The following is a 21406-nucleotide window of genomic DNA, read 5'->3' as shown; positions in this document are numbered from 1 at the left end:
AGAATTAAGACAAAATTGGCTTCTTCACTTTCACATTCTTTGACATTCTAAATGATGAATGAGAACCCAAAGCTGTCTGGTTTGGTTTCCAAGTTTCAATAGAGACACCAAATTTCCAGCCAAAACGAAGCAAAAGTCTTCTGTATTTCCCTAAAAATTCAAAATCCTTTGAGAAATCTTCTAAAGATGGCTCTAGAAAAACACCAATTCCACTACAAACACTTTATAATGCACATTAGATGTGAAACTGTAGGGGATCGGGGGTGGTCAGGAAACAGAATATTCTATTTGATAAGTTACCACTTTCAATGCTTGGACACTGACAAAATTACTGAATTACCTTGTTCTCTCTCATCTATTCCTCTGGACAAAACACAGTTAATAATTCTAAAATGATGTCCAGATGTGTACTCTTAACAACAATGAACTAATTCTTGGAATACAGAACAGTGTCTTGCACATAATAGCTGTTCAACGCTTTTACAATGGATAAGTGAACGCATGAAGTTTGAGGGCAAGTGTACAGAAACCATAAGAAATGCACAATAGATGAAAAGAATTCTACCTGGCATCTGAACTGTGCTCCCAACAAAAGTAACCAGGTAAGCAAGATGGCAAACACCACTAAAACTGACTCTGCAGAGGTGCTGTGACTATATTATTAACAATGTTTAAAATACAATAGACATAAAAAAAAATACCCACATACAAAAGAGCTATTTCAGGAGATGTCCGGTAAGGCTGACAGTTCTAATCACAGCAAATACAACCTTATCTCCGACTCACAAGTCTTGATAATTTCAAGCTACGTACATATCATGATGGATCAGTTCCACAACAAACCAAGATTTTGCTAAATCCCTATATTAAAGATTTCCTCAAACTGGCCAGTGTCCAAATATTTGGCCCTACGTATCATTCCTAATTTTCCCAGCTATAAATGGGACACTTCACGACTGTGGGTTTTCTATCTGAATCTTCCATAGATTATCCCCCACCCCACTCCCCGCTCCCATAGAGGGGATGAAGGACAAATGCTAATCTTTCTGGCAATGGTGGTCTTCGTGCCTGTTAAAGTAAAACCCTAAAAACTGAGGTTCAGGGCACACCATGATTCATGAAATGAATCACATCCTTTAAATGCTTTAAAAAAAAAAACTTGAGTGGGGCGCCTGGGTGGCTCAGTAGGTTAAGGGGCCGACTTTGGCTCAGATCATGATCTCATGGTTCATGAGTTCGAGCCCTGCTCTGTGTTGACAGTTCAGAGCCTGGAGCCTGGAGCCTGCTTTGGATGCCGTGTCTCCCTCTCTCTCTGCCCCTTCCCCCCCCCACCCCCCAAATCAATAAACATTAAAAAAAATTTTTTTTAGCTCAAGTATCTTTTCTACATGGTATAAAAACACTATTATTAAATCATTATAGTCACATAGTTTAGAAATTATGTGTAAAGTGAACAGCAGAATTAGCTGCCCTGACTTGGGCCTTCTACAGTGCCATGGCAAACCGTGCCGGGGCTTCCCATTCCTGAGCGTGCTAAAGAGTCTCTGTGAACTTGAGGTTCATAAAAGGCCCAGTTTCCATTAGCATAAGACATATAACAAGCTTAGCCCAGTATACAATAAATCTTCAACAGATATCAACAGCAATATTTATATTCTTGGACTGAAAAATGCAAGTAGGAGATTGTCATTAGAATCAGTATTAAACTTTTGGAGTCCCCTCTCTCTTCTGGAAAGGATGAAAGCCATGGCCTCTTTCCCTGAGAAAATCCATATACTTACAAACACAAACTACTCTGTGTGACAATTCAGGGGGTTCTCAGATACTGCGAAGTCAGTACACAAATGAAGGTGAAGAACCTCCTTTTCAATCAGAAGACTCCCAGATGAGGCTATCAACATATCTTAAAACTGTGAAACATTCAGCTGTGCAGAGGCAAAGACTCCAAATGCATTACAAACAATGAGTGATGCCTTAATTATAAAATATGTATCTGTATATTTAGATATGTGTATTTCTGTTTTAATTACTTAGAAACAATAAGGTAAATACGTTTGGCAAATGCTACTGAAGTAATGAAATTTATAAACATCCCCACCAGCTTTCTCCTGAAGCTTTTGCTGAACAAGAAGGAAACCAACATTTATTAATATCTTCTGTGTGCCAGTGACTGTGTTAAACACTTTCAGACATTACCTCATTTCTTCTTGGTAACAATGCTACAATATAGATATTATCATTACCCTTTGTAGAGTTGAAGAAATTGAGGTTAACAGATAATAAGCAGCAGCCTAAAGTCCCGAAGTTCCTAAGTGGCAGATGTCCGACTGCATGCAATGTCTGATCTTAAGCCTTTATTCTGTTATAGTTATGAGTCTATAAACCATTGAAGTCAGGTTTGCTCTAATGTAATGCTATTTCAGTAAGTCTGAGAAACCTTTCCTCTCCAAAATAAAGGTTAGTCATGTACAGGGTTATGGGGCAAATATTTCATATCCTCCTTTGACCTGTGTGTCCAAAGTTCTATTTCCCAATCTTGAGCTTTTCCCAGCAAAATCCAGCTCGGGTCCTATGGGACCCATCCCATCCTGACTTTAGCTCTGTCATGGATTATTAACCAAAACTTGTACTCTAGAACAGTTCTTAAAACACAGCTGAAAGAAGGCTAAAAAGGGAAAATATATAGATCACCTGTTCTAACCATAATTTTTAGAATTACTTATAGTTCTCTTCCCAGGCATAATTGTGCACATTAATAGAGTTCATACAATAGATACAAGCTATTTCAAAGTTTAATCAACCTCCTTTCTAGAGAATATATACACAGACAATTAAACAAAATAGGACAGTAAAGATTATTGCTACACACTGATACCAGAGATAGTACATGAATAATTATACCACACATTTGTCTCAGAAGCAACTTGCTTGAGCAATCAATCACGTCTTGTTGAATTGATCAGTTTTTTTAAAACTAAACTGACAATTCAATGCTGCTGAAACAGTGAAACTTTTTCAAGTTTCAAGAACAACTTACATGTCCCACAGTGACATTTCATCTACTACTTGTCGCCAGAATAAGAAATAGATGCCTTTCTTTGAAACTCCTATACTCACCTTAATTTTATTTTATTTTTTACTTGGAGGCTGTGGGGGGTGGTAGAAAAAAAACAGGAACCCACAGAACTGAGTTTGGTATCCCAACGTTAAAAGCTATTGAGGTTATATAGACGCACCTTCCCAGAAAAGATTATATGATGATAGCACTGGATTACGACCCAACCCTCCCAGCCCTTCTAGAAATGTGGGCTATGTACCACCAAGAATGGTATACAGTGATGCTCACTAAAGGCCTAAATGCTGATGGAATGAATGGAAAATGAACCAAGAAGGCTGAATTGTGCCAAACAGCACTACTGGAGTGCAGCGGCACTGTGCCAAGTTCATAACCATCACTATTTTTTCCTTGCACTTGGTAACATCAGCAGTCTGGATTATCAGGTTCTTGGTAAATAAGCAATCAAATATATCAAGGGTCAGGACATGTGGGTGGCTCAGTCGGGTAAGCATCCAGCTCTTGATTTCGGCTCGGGTCATGATCTCACACTTGTGAGATGGAGCCTCACGTCGGGTTCCATGCTGGGCATGGAGCCTGCTTACGATTCTTTCTCTTCCTCTGTCTCTGCCCTTCCCCGCTTGTGCATGTGCATGCATGTGCTCTCTCTCTCTCTCTCAAAAACAAAACAAAACAAAACAAACAAAAAACAAAACACGTATATCAAGGGTCTATTCAACCAAAGCAAGGTACATCACACGTGCCTAAGTCCTCACATTCTCCTGTTTAGTTTACCTGTTTGGGGTGGGAGTGACCCTGGCAGAGCAGAAGGCAGAATCTGATTCTGAGTCACGCGGAAAAGGGATGAACAAGTCATGAAACACTTCAGACCATCATGTTACTGAAATAAGATAATAAACAGCTATTTTGTAGTGACCTGATGTGTACAGGCAATACAAAAAAATAAGTCATTTATAGGTCAGATATTATCATCCTTGTTCAATCACAGCTTGATAGATGGAGAGCTGGTATATCTCACCTGCTTGAAGAAGTTACACTTCTACAATGTAAATGGTGAGGTGGACTTTACAAGCCTTTTTCTTCAGTGGTCATGACTAGAAAGGATTTTTCTATTCATCAGCTACAGAGGAACTGAATTTTTATCAGTGGGGCTGTCTTCTGATTTTTTTTATCTAGTTTTGATGTTTTCCCTAGTTCTAAATGTATCTAATGATGTCTCCTAAAGAAATTATGGTCTTTTGTCTTCAATAGGGGGTGATTTTAATGCTTTTCAGAACAAGAAAATTTGGAACAAGCTTATCAAAAATTTATAGCATTACACAATCAGTAGTTGAACAGACATGGCTCCGTTAGAATTTTCAAGCTGTGTTACAAATAAAGAAAATATCTGTATATGATATACAAGATTTTATACCTCAAATAATGGTATAATCATTTTTTAGAAGTTTGGCAATATTGAAGAATCTATCACATGTACTTTTTAATTCTCTTCATTAAAAGCACATTCTAAAGCAATGCTACAAATTGTTTTTTCAGCTTTCAAAGAAATTTACTCACTGGGAAACACTAACTGTTGATACATATTATCACTGCAAGTCATGTCTTCTGCTAAAGACTTCAGACATGTCACAGCACTACCTGGTGTTAGCAAAGGGGAAGAGTATGTCTCTTAATATTTGCAGTGCTTTGCAAACTTTATAATAATATAGCAGGGAAGCCTTAGGGAGCTAAGAAAGTTTACACGAGTTTAGGCCTATCTCACAAAGGTGCTGATTTTAGCAAGCAAAGAATGCAACTTTGGTGCCATTCCCTATATTGGCTATGGAAGTATTAAGTAAAATATACATTTATAAAACATCTTTAGTTCTGCTAGAATGCCAAATATGAGATAATAAAAGACAGGGAAGTCCTCAAGAAGCTAGATGACAACTTCGGGTCAGAGAGCATGTCATGTACCCAAATTCACAAGTGACAGTTTAGGAATTTGAGAAAAATCTCTTAAATTCTCAGAGCCTCAATTTTATCATCTGTAAAATGGAATGTGATACTGGGGATAATAGTAAAAATAATGATAACAGCTTCTTTTCCTCAGTGAGCAGTTATAATACTCAGATAAGGTACATGAGCCAGTTTGCAAGCTGCTAACTGATATGCAAATGTAACTTATTATTAGCCCAACTTCTAACTTCCATCAGTCACACACCACTCCCTGGCTCCTAATCCCTATTTCCATCATTGAGATCCTATACAAGATATTAGCATAACCCTTCTTTTCCAGGATTTTCTTTTTTTACTTGCAAGGCTGAGGGTGGGGCTCCATTTAACTCAAGTGGGTTCAATCCAAACCAGAAAAGCAACATCCAGCAGGAAACATCCAGATCAACCCTAGTAGAACACGGGGGTGAGCCCCACTTCTGACCATGGGGTAGAATTCTCTCTCTCAATGCCATCCATGAATTTATATCTTTTTTTTTAGTGTTTATTTATTTTTGAGAGAGAGAAACAGAGCACAAGCAGGGGAGGGGCCGAGAGAGAGGGAGACACAGAATCTGAAGCAGCCTCCAGGCTCTGAGCCATCAGCACAGAACCTGACATGGGGCTTAAACCCATGAACCCTGAGATCATGACCTGAGCCAAAATCAGATGCTTAACCGACTGAGCCATCCAGTGACTCCCCTCAAATTTATATGTTTTAATCATCTGTCCACCCAAGCTTAGGCAGAGTCATGAAACAATGTCCTCTATGCACTTATAAGAAGAAAGCCCAACCTGGCTGACGACCTGCGTGTTTAGGGGATCACCTCCAAACTTCCATGCTTCCAATGAAATGCGGTGGTGCTATCTATCTTCTAAGTCAGACAGGTCGGTAGTTTGATTCTCACTTTCCTGGCATACATCCTTCACTGCCAGAGTCATGAAACGTATAACCAAAACCCTACACACCCCTGATGCGTCAGCAGGCATTATACTGTTTGACTGGCCGGGGGTGGGGGGCACCATCCGCGTGCAGTGTGAAACGGCAAGAGCAGCCAGAGGTTGAGTAACGTGCACTCTGACCATATTTCAAGCCACCAGAATTGCAAAGTTGTTGGTAAATGCTAAAGGGAAAAGTGGATTTTACTGCCCCTTTACGAAAACCCTGACATCCTTTCCAAGAAACTATACTCGAACAATAATAATAAGTATTCAGCATACAGTTATTTGGTATCAAGGGCATTTTATCCAAGGAAAACAGTAAAATAAGATCACCACAGAGCTGAGGTTCTTCTAACTCGGCTTCCACTTGGGTAGAAAACAACGCCCATGTGACAGCGAAGATTTAAATGACATATCATCAACTTGCGATGAAAGTGGAAAAAGGAAAACAAAACAAAACCCAGGCCCGGCATGAACAAGGTTATGTACACTAGCTCGTCCTTGGAGATCTGGATTTGCAGCCTGTCCCACATGAACACCTATCTTCACAACCTTCCTCTCGTGCTGACATTGAAACATTCACACATAGTCTGTCGCAGGCATGCTGTGCCTCTAACTAGAATCGTATCCGAGTCTGGAGCATCAGGACTGATACATCAGCCGGCTCAAATATCAACTGCCCACCAGAAATTTCTAAGGGTCTGAGTCAAAGTATGTGAAATGGCCGGAGGGGCCAGAAGCATTTTCACATGCTCTAAATATCTGCATAGAGTCCGACTCAGGCCATGTTAAATTTAAAATTTCATTATCGTTATCCCTGGTAAAAATAATTATGCTTATTATGTTATGCTTCCCCGATTTTTGTCTTTCTTTAACTTCTTTTGCAAACACAGAAACTGATCTAACTCCCTGATACCAGAGAGCGTGGCGAAGTCAGGGAAAATGCTGGACTGGGGGAAACCATCAGGGAAGAGCCATGGTGATCCTCCTCAGAGGCCTCTGCCAGGTCACCGATGGTGAGAGGGCCACAGTGTGAAGACAGCCAGGGAAAACTACACACTTGAGGAAAAAGCTAATGCAGCTGCCAAATTGAAAATAAGTACGGTCGACTTTCAATTATCCCAAGTGGTTTAACCACACGGCTTCCTTCTTCCCACTGCCCAACCTCAGTCTGGGCTGCAACCCAGACACCAAGCAGGGTGGGGGTCTGCAAGTCTGAATGGAGTGTCTGTGTTTGAAGGTGTGGTCCCAACTCTATTGAATTGTGAATTTTCTTTCATGAACCAAGATACAAAGTTCTCTTTTAACAATAGGGACAACTGCAATATATATGAATGAATACCTTCTTTTGAATGTTATATGAGATTAAAGTTCTATAAAGTTCTAGGCAGATGCTTAGTAGATGATAGGAGAAAACTATAAATTTTGCTCATTCATTCCTTCACTCATTTATTAACTCAAAAAGTTTTATTAGACCCATACCATGTTATCTGTTGGACACTGTCTCAGGCACTCTGGACATAAAGATAAAGATAATTCAGTTCCTACTCATGGGGCTCAGTCTACACTGGATATGAAACACACAGAATTCAAAAATAATGCTTTCTAAATCTAAAATATCCTTTTAGATTAATATTGCACTGTCCTTGAAATAAATGTAATTTATCTGGCAGCTCTATAGGACAAGAAGGTTTAGTGTGTGTCTCAAAGGCGACATATAAAAAAATTTTCATTGGGGTCAAAGGTGAAGTTTTAGCAGTAGGTGGAATCTGTGTTTGATGTTCTGCCTCATCCTGTGCCCTTGAGCACAGAAACCCAGCTTGAGTGCTTGTCCCTCTTTTAAATGTATGTTTATTTATTTTGAGAGAGAGAGAATGAGAGCAGGGAAGGGGCAGAGAGAGAATTTTAAGCAGGCTCCCTGCTGTCAGCACAGAGCCTGATGCGGGGCTCAATCCCACACCCATGAGATCATGACCTGAGCCAAAACGAAGAGACGGTTAACCAACTGAGCCACCCAGGTGCCCCTGCTTATCCTCTTTTAAAAACAATGTTAACCATCACCCCTCTCCTTTAAATCTCTCACAACCAACCCCATTCTCCTACAACACATCCAACAACCCAATTTGCTCATTCAAATTCACACCATGAGTGTATCTGATTAATGAAGACTAAAACCTCTACCGGGTTTTCTCTTTTTAAAAAAACAGGCCTCTTTGCCAGAAATCTCTAACTGATGGACTATGTGGGAGAAAACATGTTTAGTTGAGGGGAATATTTCCTGGTATCACTTACTCTAGATATTCATGACCTACATTCTAAAAGAAGTTACCGAAGCTATCAAAAACTGGAGTTTCTTCAGGGCGCCTGGGTAGCTCCATTGGTTAAGTGGCCTACTGCAGTTCATGATCTCACAGTTTGTGGGTTCGAACCCTGCATCAGGCTCTGTGCTGACAGCTCAGAGCCTGGAGCCTCCTTCTGATTCGGTGTCTCCTTCTCTCTTGGCCCCCTCCCCACTCGCACCTGTCTCTCTTTTGCTTAAAAATAAGAAAAAAAATTTTTTTTGAGTTTTTTCATTTGTAAAATGGGAATAATGATGATAACACTTAAAAGGTTGTTGAGCGAATTACATGAGGTAATTCATGAAAGCATTTAGCTTGGTATCTTTTAAAAAATAAGCTGTTACTGTTTATCATCATTTAAATATTACTGCTATTAAGTAAATAGTAACTTGACAATTTCTTCTTTTTTTTAAAGCTTCATTTTTTAAGTAATCTCTATATCCAACATGGGGCTCAAACTCACAAACGCAAGGATCAAGAGTCACACGCTCTCTACGGACTGAGCCAGCCAGGTGCCCTTTGGCAATTTATTCTAAACTGTAACCAACCACTGATTCAAAGAGCAAGACAATCATGGAACCAAAATTTTCTCAATATCATTAAAGCTTCTCAATGACTGGGAAGCACAATTTGATTGCACCATTGTAATCGTCTCCTTAAAAAATGGGTACTGCTTGTTTTTTAAGTTAACATGCGATGCATTGCAAAGCCCTAGAAAATTATAACTATGGAGACAGCATTTATTAGAGTGTATCTTCAGGTGAGACGGGGGGGGGGGGTGGGGGGGGGGGGATGGGGTAGGTTGTGAATGTGTGTGTGTGTGTGTGTGTGTGTGTGTGTGTGTGTGTGTGATGGGGGTAAGTTCCTTAGAAGAAAGTCACAAATAACCACGCACCATAATTCTGTTCAGTGTAACTTTTACATAGTTTAGTGTAAAAAAGAAAAAAAAAGCTTATCCCTTAACTGGCCAGACACATGAACAACCCAAAGTCTCTGAACTTATCCGTTTCAGTTCACTCAACCAGGGAAGTGGGAAGAAGGTTATACTAAGATACCAATAAGCCACAAGAGTGTACAAACTTCCTTCCTAATACAGCATACTCCTTGCAATCTATTTCCTTGCTTGAAATTTATTGCTATAAATACAGAGCATGAAAAATGTGAAATGATGCCAGTTCAGCCATCACTTTGGCCCCGATCCTTTGCTAAATTTATGCATCTCTCTAGCTTGTTTAAATGCCAAAGAGCTAGGCAAACTAGAAGAATATTATGCTCTTCCCTTCAGTAAAGAAGTCCACCTGAGCAACGCATTGCAGATGGAGATGAGAGCCAAGGGAAAATGAATAAAAACGTTCACTTTGCAGATGAGAATAACAGGTTTGAGGTGTCCAATCAGGAAGGACTGCACGAAAATTACCTCTCAATACGATCTTTGGAAACCTTGCACATTCCCCAAATGTCATATCCATTTTTCCAGTCTTTGTACGATAATGGATGGGTGTGTGTATGTGTGTGCGCGCACGTGTGTGTGTGTGTGTGTGTGTGTGTATAACAGAATTCAGTATGATTCAGCATGAGAAAAATCAGAGATGCATGGGCCATACAAGAAAGCATCTATAAATAAAGATATAGCTCAATAAAAATAGTTTTTCATGATTCAGGACTGTGATAGATGTTGCAAAAATATGTATATGCTAACAATTCTCTCACGTTTATGTCCACCTCCCATTTGAAGTTAACGATAATAATTTAAGCTCTACTGAGAAATGTTCGGAGAGAAAAAGTTACGTTCAAAACTTGGACTTGTGGAAACTAATGATTTTTTCCTGAATAACAGGAACACCACAATACAGCAGAACTGGGTTGTTGTACTGCCCTGGTGACCTACCACAGGGGCAACTGGAAGATTTTTCTTGAGTTTGCCTACCTTCCCTTTACAATCTTATTCCACACGAGGAACTGCATTTCCTGCTGCAGAGAGGAGGGAGCCTGGGCTGAGGAAGCCAAGGGTATTCTATCTTTCCCTGTGATTCTGTCATCCTTATTATTGTGTCTGGCTACCACCAGTTTCTGTCTAACACCACCTGGCCTCAGTATGAGAAGATCTTCGAGGATTTTACGTATGTATTTATAATCACGAATATGTATGACAGTGCTGTGTACAAACAGAAAAAGATCTGGAAGGAAACACACCAAGGTGTTAATGATCATTGTTTCTAGCTTGTAGAACTGTTATGATTTCTCTTCCATTTTTCTCTATTTTCCAAATGGCCTATAATAAGCTATTATTTTTTATAATAGAAGTACTTAAAAATTAAGATATTAATTTTCAGCCTAGGTACTTTGTACTGTGCTGTGTACTTTGAAGGCTACCTGATTCTTCAAAGAGATTATATGGAAAAATTAATTTTTTTTTAAAAAAATGAATAATGTACTAACACCTTTTAGGGGAGAGAAAAGTATTTAACCCTAAACGATTAATGACAGACTGTGGAAGAGCAAATCTGGACACAAATAACTGCTTTTACAGAATAAACAAGTTTCAGTTTCTCCAAAATCAAACAGGTAAATGTGACAGACAATGCAACCCTCTTGAGGGACAGCTATTTTCCTCTGAAAAAAAAGTCAACTTCTTAATATCAGTAGAATGCAATATGTCAGTTTCTGAAAATAAAAGAAATATTTGATTTTTTAGTTTCCAAGCTCCCTTAATTCACAGGTTCTTTGGGTCCTTCCTACCCCATCCAATGCAGCAGGAGATCTGTCGTCTTCCCAGGCAGCACTGGGAATGACCTCTCTATCTGGTCATCTAATCAAAGGATCTGTTACTATTATGAACCTCGTTCACTACTTTCTCCTAAACATCTCATGAAATAAGTATCTTTCAACTGCCCACTACTAATCAGCAAGAAACCAAGGGCTCATATGTAAGCCCTTTATAAAGTTTTAAATCTTAGACTCTAGATATGTTTATTAAAAATGTTAAATCGGGGCGCCTGGGTGGCTCAGTCGGTTAAGCGTCCGACTTCGCTCAGGTCACGATCTCGCGGTCCGTGAGTTCGAGCCCCGCGTCGGGCTCTGGGCTGATGGCTCAGAGCCTGGAGCCTGCTTCTGATTCTGTGTTCCCCTCTCTCTCTGCCCCTCCCCCGTTCATGCTGTGTCTCTCTCTGTCTCAAAAATAAATAAACGTTAAAAAAAAAATTTTTTTTTAAATAAAAATGTTAAATCATATTCAATCATAAAACTTAATATGTATTTTATGAAAATTAATCATGGGAAGAAAAACCAGGACAACTTTGTTAATACAAGAATAATAGCAAGCCCCCTAGTACATGCTATAGACGTTACAGGCAATATTCTTCTCCTACCAACCCTATTACATACTACTATTGTTCCTATTTTACAGACATCCAGTTAGACCTTGCAAAGACTAAGTAGCTTGTCTAAGGTCACAAGGCACAGCTCCAAACTCAGATCTTCCAGACTCCAAAGACCATGCTTCTCATATGTCAAACTGCTTCCCTTTGAATAAAAAAGAGGGGGAGTTTGGATCTTTTCAAAACTAAAAAAGCAACCAAGAAGACAGAAAAACCACCAGAATAGTCTTTTCCTCTTCATGCTTTTAAACCACTACCTATTTCTACTTCCTCTGCTGAGCTCATTCTTCGTCTGACATGAACCCAGCTGTATTCAGGCAGAGAACATGGCAGAAAGAATGTCAAATTGGTCAGAACCTTCTTGCAGCAGGATCTTCATATGCAAGGATGTATTGGTGTATAAGAACAAGAGTTTAACCATAATGTTGTGAACAAAAAGAAAAAAAGAAGAAAAGAAAAAGAAAAAGAAAAAGAAAAAGAAAAAGAAAAAGAAAAAGGAAAGAAAAGAAAAGAAAAGAAAAGAAAAGAAAACAAAACAAAAGGGGTGATCAGTTGTAAGGAAAGCTTCCGAGCAGCTAAGTGGTCTCTCTTGGCTAAATATTAAAGAAAGGAAGCACTTGACCCAATCCTGCTATACCATGGCTCTACTGAGAACTCTCACTTTTAAAGAAGTACTTCACATGTTGTAGATAGTGCCTTTCCTTATCCTTTTATGAAAAGCTGAGTAAAAAAAAGAAAGGGTTAGTACATTTACAAGGCATGCCTCCTATCCCACATGCTGAATGAAAGTTTGTCCGATTCTGTTTTCCCCAGCAAAACCCCACACAAACACCAAGGTGGGATGTGCACATTTGCCCCCAAAATGATAATTCATGGAATATTATTAACATGGAAGTACACCCTAATCTCTGAAAAACTCGTGTGGGAATAAATAAAAGATCTATGCCTAACCAAAGCAAAGGGAGGCAGAAACAGTGAATGCAATGGTTAACACCAGAGAAGGCTTCTCATTCATGAATCACTTTGCTGTTGGTGCCACAAAAGTCCCACTTCATAGGAGAGAGAGTCACAAGAATTCCATCTGGACACATCTTAACAGTGTCGCTGTGGCCAAAGATGAGTGCTCACAGTTCCCTCTTTCCCTGGGCTCCTTCTGCACGTCCAGGCTGTCAACTGAACCCTAAATGTCCTAGGAGTACCCAGGTTGCTTTTTAATGACAGTTACCAGGTTGGGAAGGGAGTCACATGTGAGTGGAATTAGTCAAATTTTCTAGGATAATATCATAAGGTCGAAAAGGGAAAGGACAGGACAGGAAAACATGTACATCACAGCTATACAGTTTTAAATTGCCTCGTGCTCTTGTTTTTAAATTTAAAAATCATGGGGAAAGAACAAATAGGGATATATGTGAAATGAGTCTGTTGCTCACCACTCAGGAATAATTAATTCCCCAGTGAGTGTCTACTTAAATCTGAGAAAAAATAAAATGGCCAAAGAAAAACACCGGTTGTTCCTCAAACCAATTCACTAAGTTTCACTTTGAAATCTTACAAATTGTACAAAATTTGGAAGGTCTTCTTATCCAGCTTCTCAAGCCATCTCAGCCTCAAAATCTCTGAACCACTTCACCAGAACCACTGCCTCCCAGACACGGAGTCCCCAGCTTCTCAACAAGCCACGTTAGACCCCTTCGTTTATTACAATGACCTTCTTCGTACTGATCTGATTTCGGTCTGCCTCTAACTCCCCGGCATTAATCCTAGATACGTACCTGCAACTATCAGAAGTCACTTATTCTTTGATATGACAGCTCTTCAAAACAACAGGGATGTTGGTCTCAATGCAAAGGTTTGCAAACTACAATGCAATGGTGTGTGGGTGTGTGGGTGTGTGTGTGTGTGTGTGTGTTTCCATGGGGTGTGTTTGGGAGTATAAAGACAAGCAGAAAATAATAGTTCGGAAAGACAAATCAGAGAAGAAGAGCTCTGTGACTACCTTCGTTCTTTTCAAAAGTTAGTACCTAATGAATTCATATTTATCTAGAACACACCTTGCATCTTTAAAATGCTTTCTGGTAACATCCAAAGTAGGAGAGATTCCATCTGGTCAAAGGATGCACAGCAAAGGAGGAAATATGTATCTCTGAGGTCACACTAACAAATATGATCAAAACTGGGGAAAGACAATTTTCAGATTGACTTCTAATCATGATTATGACTGGAAGAGATAACATGCCAGTCACTGGGTTCATAAAGCTCGCAGAAGCCCAACCAGTCTTCTGTCCTGTCAACACAGTGAAATTGGGCTAATCAGAAGTCTTGCTAGCTGCCAAGGTAGTATCTATGCCTTTTCTTCCTAGTAATGGTTGATATGAAACCTTGAAAACTTCTCAGCAAGAAACTATGTGTCCAGTCAGACAAGATTTTCTATGTTGATAAAAAGACTGGTTTCAAATGAATATAAAATATTGAAAAATAAAACACTTTCACCCATGAAAACTTACATATAAATGGGGGCTCCTGGGTGGCTCAGTCGGTTAAGTATCTGACTTCGGCACAGGTCATGATCTTGTGGTTTGTGAGTTGGAGCCCTGCGTCAGGCTCTGTGCTGACAGATTGGAGCCTGGAACCGGCTTTGGATTCTGTTATTCCCTCTCTCTCTGCCCCTTCCTGACTCATTCTCTCTCTCTCTCTCTGTCTCTGTCTCTCTCTCTCTCTCTCCCCCCTCTCTCTCCCCCAATAATAAACATTAAAAACAAATTTTAAGTTACAAATAAATGAATTTTGTGTCTACAAAATCCTGCAAAATAGAGTAAAACCTTACTGTAGGACATTTGTTGAATATTGTAAAACTAAGAATTGATGTAAAATATTGAGACCTATGTCCACAGTGACATAAACACCACAGTGAACTGCGGTTCTCAGTTCTTTCTGCAAACGTCTTGGTCCCATCTCTTCTGATAAGCGAGGGTGTGAGCTGTGCCAGTCTCATAACCTCCCAACCTTCAACTTTCACATTTTAATATTTTTTAGTGTTTTATTTATTTATTTTGAGGGGGGCGGGTAAGGGGGGGCAGAGAGAGAGGGCGAGAGAGAATTCCAAGCAGGCTCATGAACCGTGAGAGTATGACCTGAACTGAAATCAAGAGTCACACGCTTAGCTGGCTAAGCCACCAGGTGCCTCCAACGTTCACATTTTTAAAATGAAGAATCCAGGGGCTAGATCACTCCAGGGACTGTAAGTTTGCATGATTCTAAAACTTTCTGTATTTTGATATCATCATTACAATACCTATGAGAAAGCCTCATTTCTGAGAGCTAGCATTTCAGAAAATCTGTTAAATGAACTTTGAGAAAAATTGCAATGCTATGTATCATTTAGGCTAAGGCTTTCTAAAAGTCTTAGGCAACTTAGAATAGTATCAAGAATACCAAAAAATAAATCAATAAAAAGAGAAGGGTACAGACTCAGAGTTGAAGACTAGCCAGGTTCAAATCCAGCTATACAACTTACGTACTAGCAGCATGACCCGGAGTAAATTGATTCACCTCTTGTGTTTCAGTTTCTTCATCTGTCGAAGGGGGAAAATAATGGCATGGCTTCATAGGGTAGCCACTGAGGGCACACCTGAGTCGACAGCAAAATAAACTTATAATTGGCAATGGGCTTTAAAGCAACGATGTGTCGTAGCACCAAGAAAATTATGTTTGAGCTAGGAGAATGCAACCTCAGTGCCTACAAGAGTGGGGATGGGGAGACTAGTTGCTGAGTGAATGAATGAGCACGTTCTGAGAGAAAACAGCTCTACCTAAGTGTTTGCAGGATCCTCCTGCGCAGGCCAGAGGAATGCTCGCACAGCAACAGAACTGCAGGCTGCTGCTGTCCACAACTCACCGGCCCTGGGAGGTAAGAACAGCAGCTAAGTTTGTTCTACTAAGTGAAGCCCAGTATCCAATGTCCACACAGCTTCATTATCTTCAGTAACTGTATCAACCCGAGGGGTCCGTACGGTGGGCCAAGGCAGATAAGGTACCGACAAACATCCACAACTAGAAATTCAACCAAACATCAGTGCATGTCTGCTTCTTTGTCTTTATAAGAAATGAAGATAGAGACAAATAAAAGGAAACTCCCTTCACAAGCCATCTAGGATTACACGGTAAAGGCACTTTAAAAAAAAAAAAAAGGGTGGTCCTCCTGCTGTGCCTGATCTCAGGGTCTACCCTTTAAGGGTGCTTTACATGCATGTTCTAAATCCAAATGGATGTACGGGTCAGACTGACCATAGAAGTTCTGTGGCCCAGGACAACCTCCGAAGATTGAGGTCTGAATCAGCTCAAGCCTGAATAACTTGGAGTCCATCAGCTAACCAGCTTCAGCTCACTCATCGCAACCTAAGTTTAACTCTGATCCTTTGAGCCTGTGCTCACATAGATAAAAATCTGAAGACAGTAAACAAATCAGAGGTTTCTTCTAGACTAGATCCACTTTGAGGGGGGCCGGAGGGAAAGTGGAGGTCACTTTGATGAGACCTGTCTGAAGAAAGGCCCTTGTTCATAAATTGCTAGGTAGCTGGTGGGGAAAACAAAATCCTTTAGAATTTATGGAAGGGGGGCATTCATAGGAACATCTGCAAAGAAACAACTTCTTTGGTCAAAAATGAGTATTCACAGGCACCAGCAAATGCACACACCTTAAAATCTACCCTGAGACATGAGGTCAAACAGTCCCATTGGAGACTGGCAACTGGCCATGATCCTGGAGATGTACAGATTTCCCTAAACGTATCCTCACCACTTTATGGTCTGGCTCCTACTGAAATAGATTACTCTCATTTTTCCCCTTTCAGTCCAAACAATAGTTATTGAGTATCCACCACTACAGAGCTGTCACATGCGCTAAGAAAACAGATCCAGTGCGGAAGACCAACTCTCATTCATTTAAATACGAATGCAAACCAGACTAAACTACCATATGGCAACCTAAGGCATGTGCAGTAGGTAAAAGGATAAGGAAGAAGGATAATCATGGGGCATCTGGGTGGCTCAGTCGGTTAAGTGCCTGACTTCGGCTCAGGTCACGATCTCACTGTGAGTTCGAGCCCCGCATCAGGTTCTGTACTGACAGCTCAGAGCCTGGAGCCTGCTTTGGATTCTGTGTCTCCCTTTCTCTCTGTCCTTTCCCTGCTCATACTGTCTCTCTCTGCCTCTCAAAAAATAAATAAATGCTAAAACTTTGTTTTGTTTTTTTTTTTTTTTTTTAAAGAAGGCTAATCATGGGAGGCTGGGCAGAAGAAGAAACATGTATTCCCTGCCTTATTCCACAAAAGGTTGGAGGCAGCTTGAAGGCTGAGCAGGATTTCTACAGGCAGAGGAAGAACTGAGCATTCCAGACACTGAACAGGCAGAGAAAAAAGGGGAGAGGGACAAGTCAGGTATAAATGATAGATCTGTTTTGTAAACAAAGGAGGGTGGTAAGCGGTCTCATGTAACTTCATGCTTTAATTTTGACATGTACACTTGAGCATTTGAAGTGTTAGCATTTACACTGTCTCCCTATTAATAATATTACTGATAAGTTCAAAGTATTTCTGAACTCATTCCAGTAGAAAATTCCCCTGCCTACAATGTCTTTTCTACCACTTGACTCCTTCATTTAGACAAGGCAGGCTTTAACATGTGGCTCATGGAGAAAAGTGAAACCATAGGCACCAATGGATCTCAGAATAAAAAACACATTTTGAAATAAAATAAAGGTTAAGCTCTCATACCAACAGACCTTGCTAGATCAGCAAAAATGTAGGTGTTACAGGAAATCGCTATATTGTGTAATCCCCATTTCACTCTCCACAAAATTGCACTATAATTCAAAATAAGTGAAGCAACAATTGGATGGATGACCAGTTTTTGTTGTTTACATAGTTTAATGCACAAATGTGCAGTTTCCATGACTTTCAGAATGACGTGATTTACATGAGGCTTTAACAATAAATAAACTTGAAGTGCTGTATATAGTTAGCATATGGTGGAATTTTTAAGCAAAACTTTTTCTTCCATTCCCTGCAAGACATTTAAAATATTCTCCCCTATTGAGGGTTTCTTTTTCCCTTTGGCCTTTAATTTACACCCTGCTAATTTTCCTGTGCAAATATAAAAATTTTGTTTTATAAATAAAATTTAAGTGTGGAAAACAAACAAAACAAAACATATTCTTTACACATTAATGCCACAATAATCGGTAACAACTGCATATAGACTGTATAGATATTTATAACTTTGCCATTCTAAAAGTTAGTCATGGATACCACAAATACTTATATTACTATGTAATAATTTATGGCATTTCATAGACCTGGTATATGTCATCCTTCTTTAACCACCTGGCATGCCAAAATACCTAGAAAAGATTAACAGAATTACTTGCAATAAATCCCAAAAACATACCTTCTGAGGAACAGACACAAATGCTTAAACAATGAAGCATTCTATTGTCAGTTTTTAAAAAAACCCTTCCATAGAAATCTTATATGAACGTGATTTCCTGGAGTCTTACTGAACATATTTTGATCAAGGTTAAGGTTGTGTCTTTTTTTTTTAATATTTATTTATTTTTGAGAGAGAGAAATAGAGCATGAGCGGGGGAGGGGCAGAGAGAGAGAATGGGAGACACAGAATCTGAATCAGACTCTAGGCTCTGAGCTGTCAGCACAGAGCCTGACGCGGGGCTCGAATTCACAAACTGCGAGATCATGACCTGAGCCAAAGTCGGACACTTAACCAACTGAGCCACCCATGTGCTCCAAGGTTATATCTTTTATTGCATCCTCCTTTCCCCAGTTTCACATAGTGCTTTCCTTCCTTCTCACCTACTTGAATTTTTATTTAAAAGAACTTTGATAAAGTTAATGACTACAGTTACTATAGGGAGGTAACACTTTAATTCCCTCTTATCAGAACCAGAAAACATGCCTTGGCGGCATGTTTTGAATCTCAATTTTGAGATTTCAAATCTCAATCTGAAGTCATCATTGGCATCTACCATTCTGGAGTATCAGGACAGATGATGAGTTTGCAACACTAAAGTCGGGTGTGACGTATCACACGTCCAAGATGGGAGTCACATGCACAGCTTGATGTGTACTGACAGAGTAAAGAATGCACTGGCATCTGATTTTTAAAGAAGAAAGGAAAGGATTACCTTGCTGTGATAGCTGTTCACCAAAATCATCATTAAGGAATACCAATGTTCAAGTATTTTATGAAATACTCTTAATTCAGAAATTGCCACTGGAGCCTCTTGACAGTTTTTGCTTTGCACTACATTTCTATTCCCACTTGCTACAAATATTTTACCTGAAATACTTTGTGTGGAAACTCATTAAAATTCTCTCGTGAAAGGAGAGTGCAACGCACAACACTACCGCCTTCCCTTTGTCTAATGGCACAGGATCTCTCTCATAAATTCATTCTAATTAAATTACGCTTCTCAAGGTGCTCCCTCTCATGCAATCCTTATGTAATTGTACCTAATATTTTCTCCACAATTGATGTTACATTAAACAGGCTTTTACTACCTGCTATCCTCCTAATGGCCCTCACTCTTTTTCTTTTTTTTTTTTCTTTTTAAAATTTTTTTAGCTCAAAGGAGGCAGGAATTTGACATGACAAATTCTATTTTAAGAGTTTGCCTTGAGCTTTCATCAAGTTCTTTGTAATTTTCTTAATGATACATAATATACACAAAGGCTCAAACAAATATATCTCTTTGAACACTGGAGAGAGCGCTGCGTTTTAAAGCTCAATGAAAGAAAGAAAACAGGTCAGTTAATGGGTCATTAGCCAGTTTTATCTCAAGGCAGTGATGTTCTAGGTGGGAGGATGTGTGGATTAAAATAAGTATTATGAACCCTACAAAAACTATCCACAATCACTGTATTTTCCACAGATGTAGTAAAGGATATTGATTCTCTCAGCTATCAGGACGTATTTCCTTCCATATGATACTTGGGGTTAAAAAAAAGAAAGCCAAATCTGAGAACGTGTGTGAAATCATAATACATATCTTGGCCTGTGTTGCAGATTCTCATCAGAATTTTCTATTTTTAAGGAAAACGTAGAGGGAGTAGTTGTTTTCTCCTTCACACTCTGCTGTGTTTCAGCAACCCTGTGGAATACATGGGAGTTTTACAAGAAATGAATGGTTTGTGGTTGAAAAGATTATAGATGATAGAATTTCATAACTTTGCTAAGTATGTAAATAACTTGTCTGGAGCCATAAGAGAAGCTACTTAAATGTGTCCCGCCAGTTTCTACTACTGTTACTACCGTTGTTAGAAATATTACTACTAGCATTATATACGTTAACAACATTTCTGGGCATTTTTTGTTTGTTTGATTTATGTGTTCAGCTTTTCTTCATCACTGTGCCGTTACTGGGCGATGCGTATAAATTTAATTATGTGGTTGTGACAATTCACTGTACTGAGTATGTAAATATTCTAGAGCACTTGTTGAAACCTAAGTGAGTAGATAAGTCTTGTCTACCCAACATGACTGATAGCTGTTTAAGGTTTGTGATGATATTTTTTATTTTGGGTATTCCATACACCATTTCACAGCAGAAGCTCCATGTACCCTTGTTGACTGGCAGATCAAATTAAGAGGGTAACTTGTTTTATTTAGTCAGACACTTTTAAAAAAGGTTTATGTTTTCATATGAGAATTTTCAATAGAATGGATTGACTAATCTTCCTGAAAAATAACTTATTTTTCTGTGTCAAGTGTTAAATGTGAAGATTAATTGGAGCTAACATTTGTGGAGTACTGTAATGTTCCAGGAGCAACATTCTGAAGCGTCTTACACAAATAACTCCTACTATTATCCCTCTCATACAGATGAAGAATTTGAGACACAGAGAAGTCACCTGGCTTGCACAAGATTATAATGCTAATAAAATGGGAGGCTGGGCAGCGTGTGGGTGGTTCAGTCGGTTAAGCATCTAACTTCGGCTCAGGTCATGATCTCACGGTTCACGAGTTCGAGCCCCATGTCGGGCTCTGTGCTGACAGCTCAGGGTGTGGAGCCTGCTTCAGATTCCATGTCTCCCTCTCTCTCTCCCCTTCCCCCACTAGTGCTCGTGCTCTCTCTCTTTCTCTCTCTCTCTCTCTCTCTCTCTCAAAAATAAATTAAAAACGTTAAAAATAAAAAGAAAATTTCTTAACTGGGAGGCTGGGATCTGGACCAGCAATCAGGCTCCAGAGTCCATACTAATGACCATGCTGTCTCCTTAGGTAGTCAACAGCCTCCTAGATAATAGAAAGAAAACCACTTGTACACCTGTTTCTGTAGATGAGTGGCCTCACCATTAATCACAAGGTAGTAAGTAAATAAATAAATAAATTTTATGGGATGGATTGGATCAGCCATGTAAGCCTGAGCAGTGACATCTTTGGCATGAATGTCCTCCTAGAGATTAATGCTGGAGTTCATCAGAGATTTAAAATAAACCACAGGCACATTTTACCATGAGACAGCAGGATCCCAACCTGGTTGTGGTTGAAAATACCCCTGGCTCATCATCATTGCAAATGGTGGCTAGGAGTTGATAGGAAATAAATCATGTAATTCTAGCTCAACTTCTCAAGCATATCAGCAAAACGTACTAAGATGACACACAAATGCTTATACTTGGAGGTAT

General features: G+C 39.5%; 1 protein-coding gene across 29 annotated transcripts in view; it reads right to left on the bottom strand.

The window, feature by feature from the left end:
- Positions 1-21406, bottom strand: part of NFIA (nuclear factor I A) — a 372067-nt gene that overhangs the window by 235348 nt on the left and 115313 nt on the right. For 6 of the 29 annotated variants that reach the window (XR_006206032.1, XR_006206033.1, XR_006206036.1 and 3 more), the window contains one exon: positions 18447-19872. The exons of 21 other annotated variants lie outside the window; for them this stretch is intronic. The gene's annotated coding sequence lies outside the window, so the exon portion shown is untranslated. Of the gene's footprint in view, positions 1-3850; positions 3957-18446; positions 19873-20930; positions 21015-21406 lie in introns of those variants that run through there. 2 more of the 29 variants (XR_006206038.1, XR_006206042.1) reach the window with 2 other exon arrangements.

This window comes from Panthera leo, chromosome C1 (genome assembly GCF_018350215.1).
Source record: "Panthera leo isolate Ple1 chromosome C1, P.leo_Ple1_pat1.1, whole genome shotgun sequence".
NCBI lineage: Eukaryota > Metazoa > Chordata > Mammalia > Carnivora > Felidae > Panthera > Panthera leo.
The sequence above is the reverse complement of the archived record's forward strand: the minus strand, read 5'-3'. Positions and strand labels throughout refer to the sequence as shown.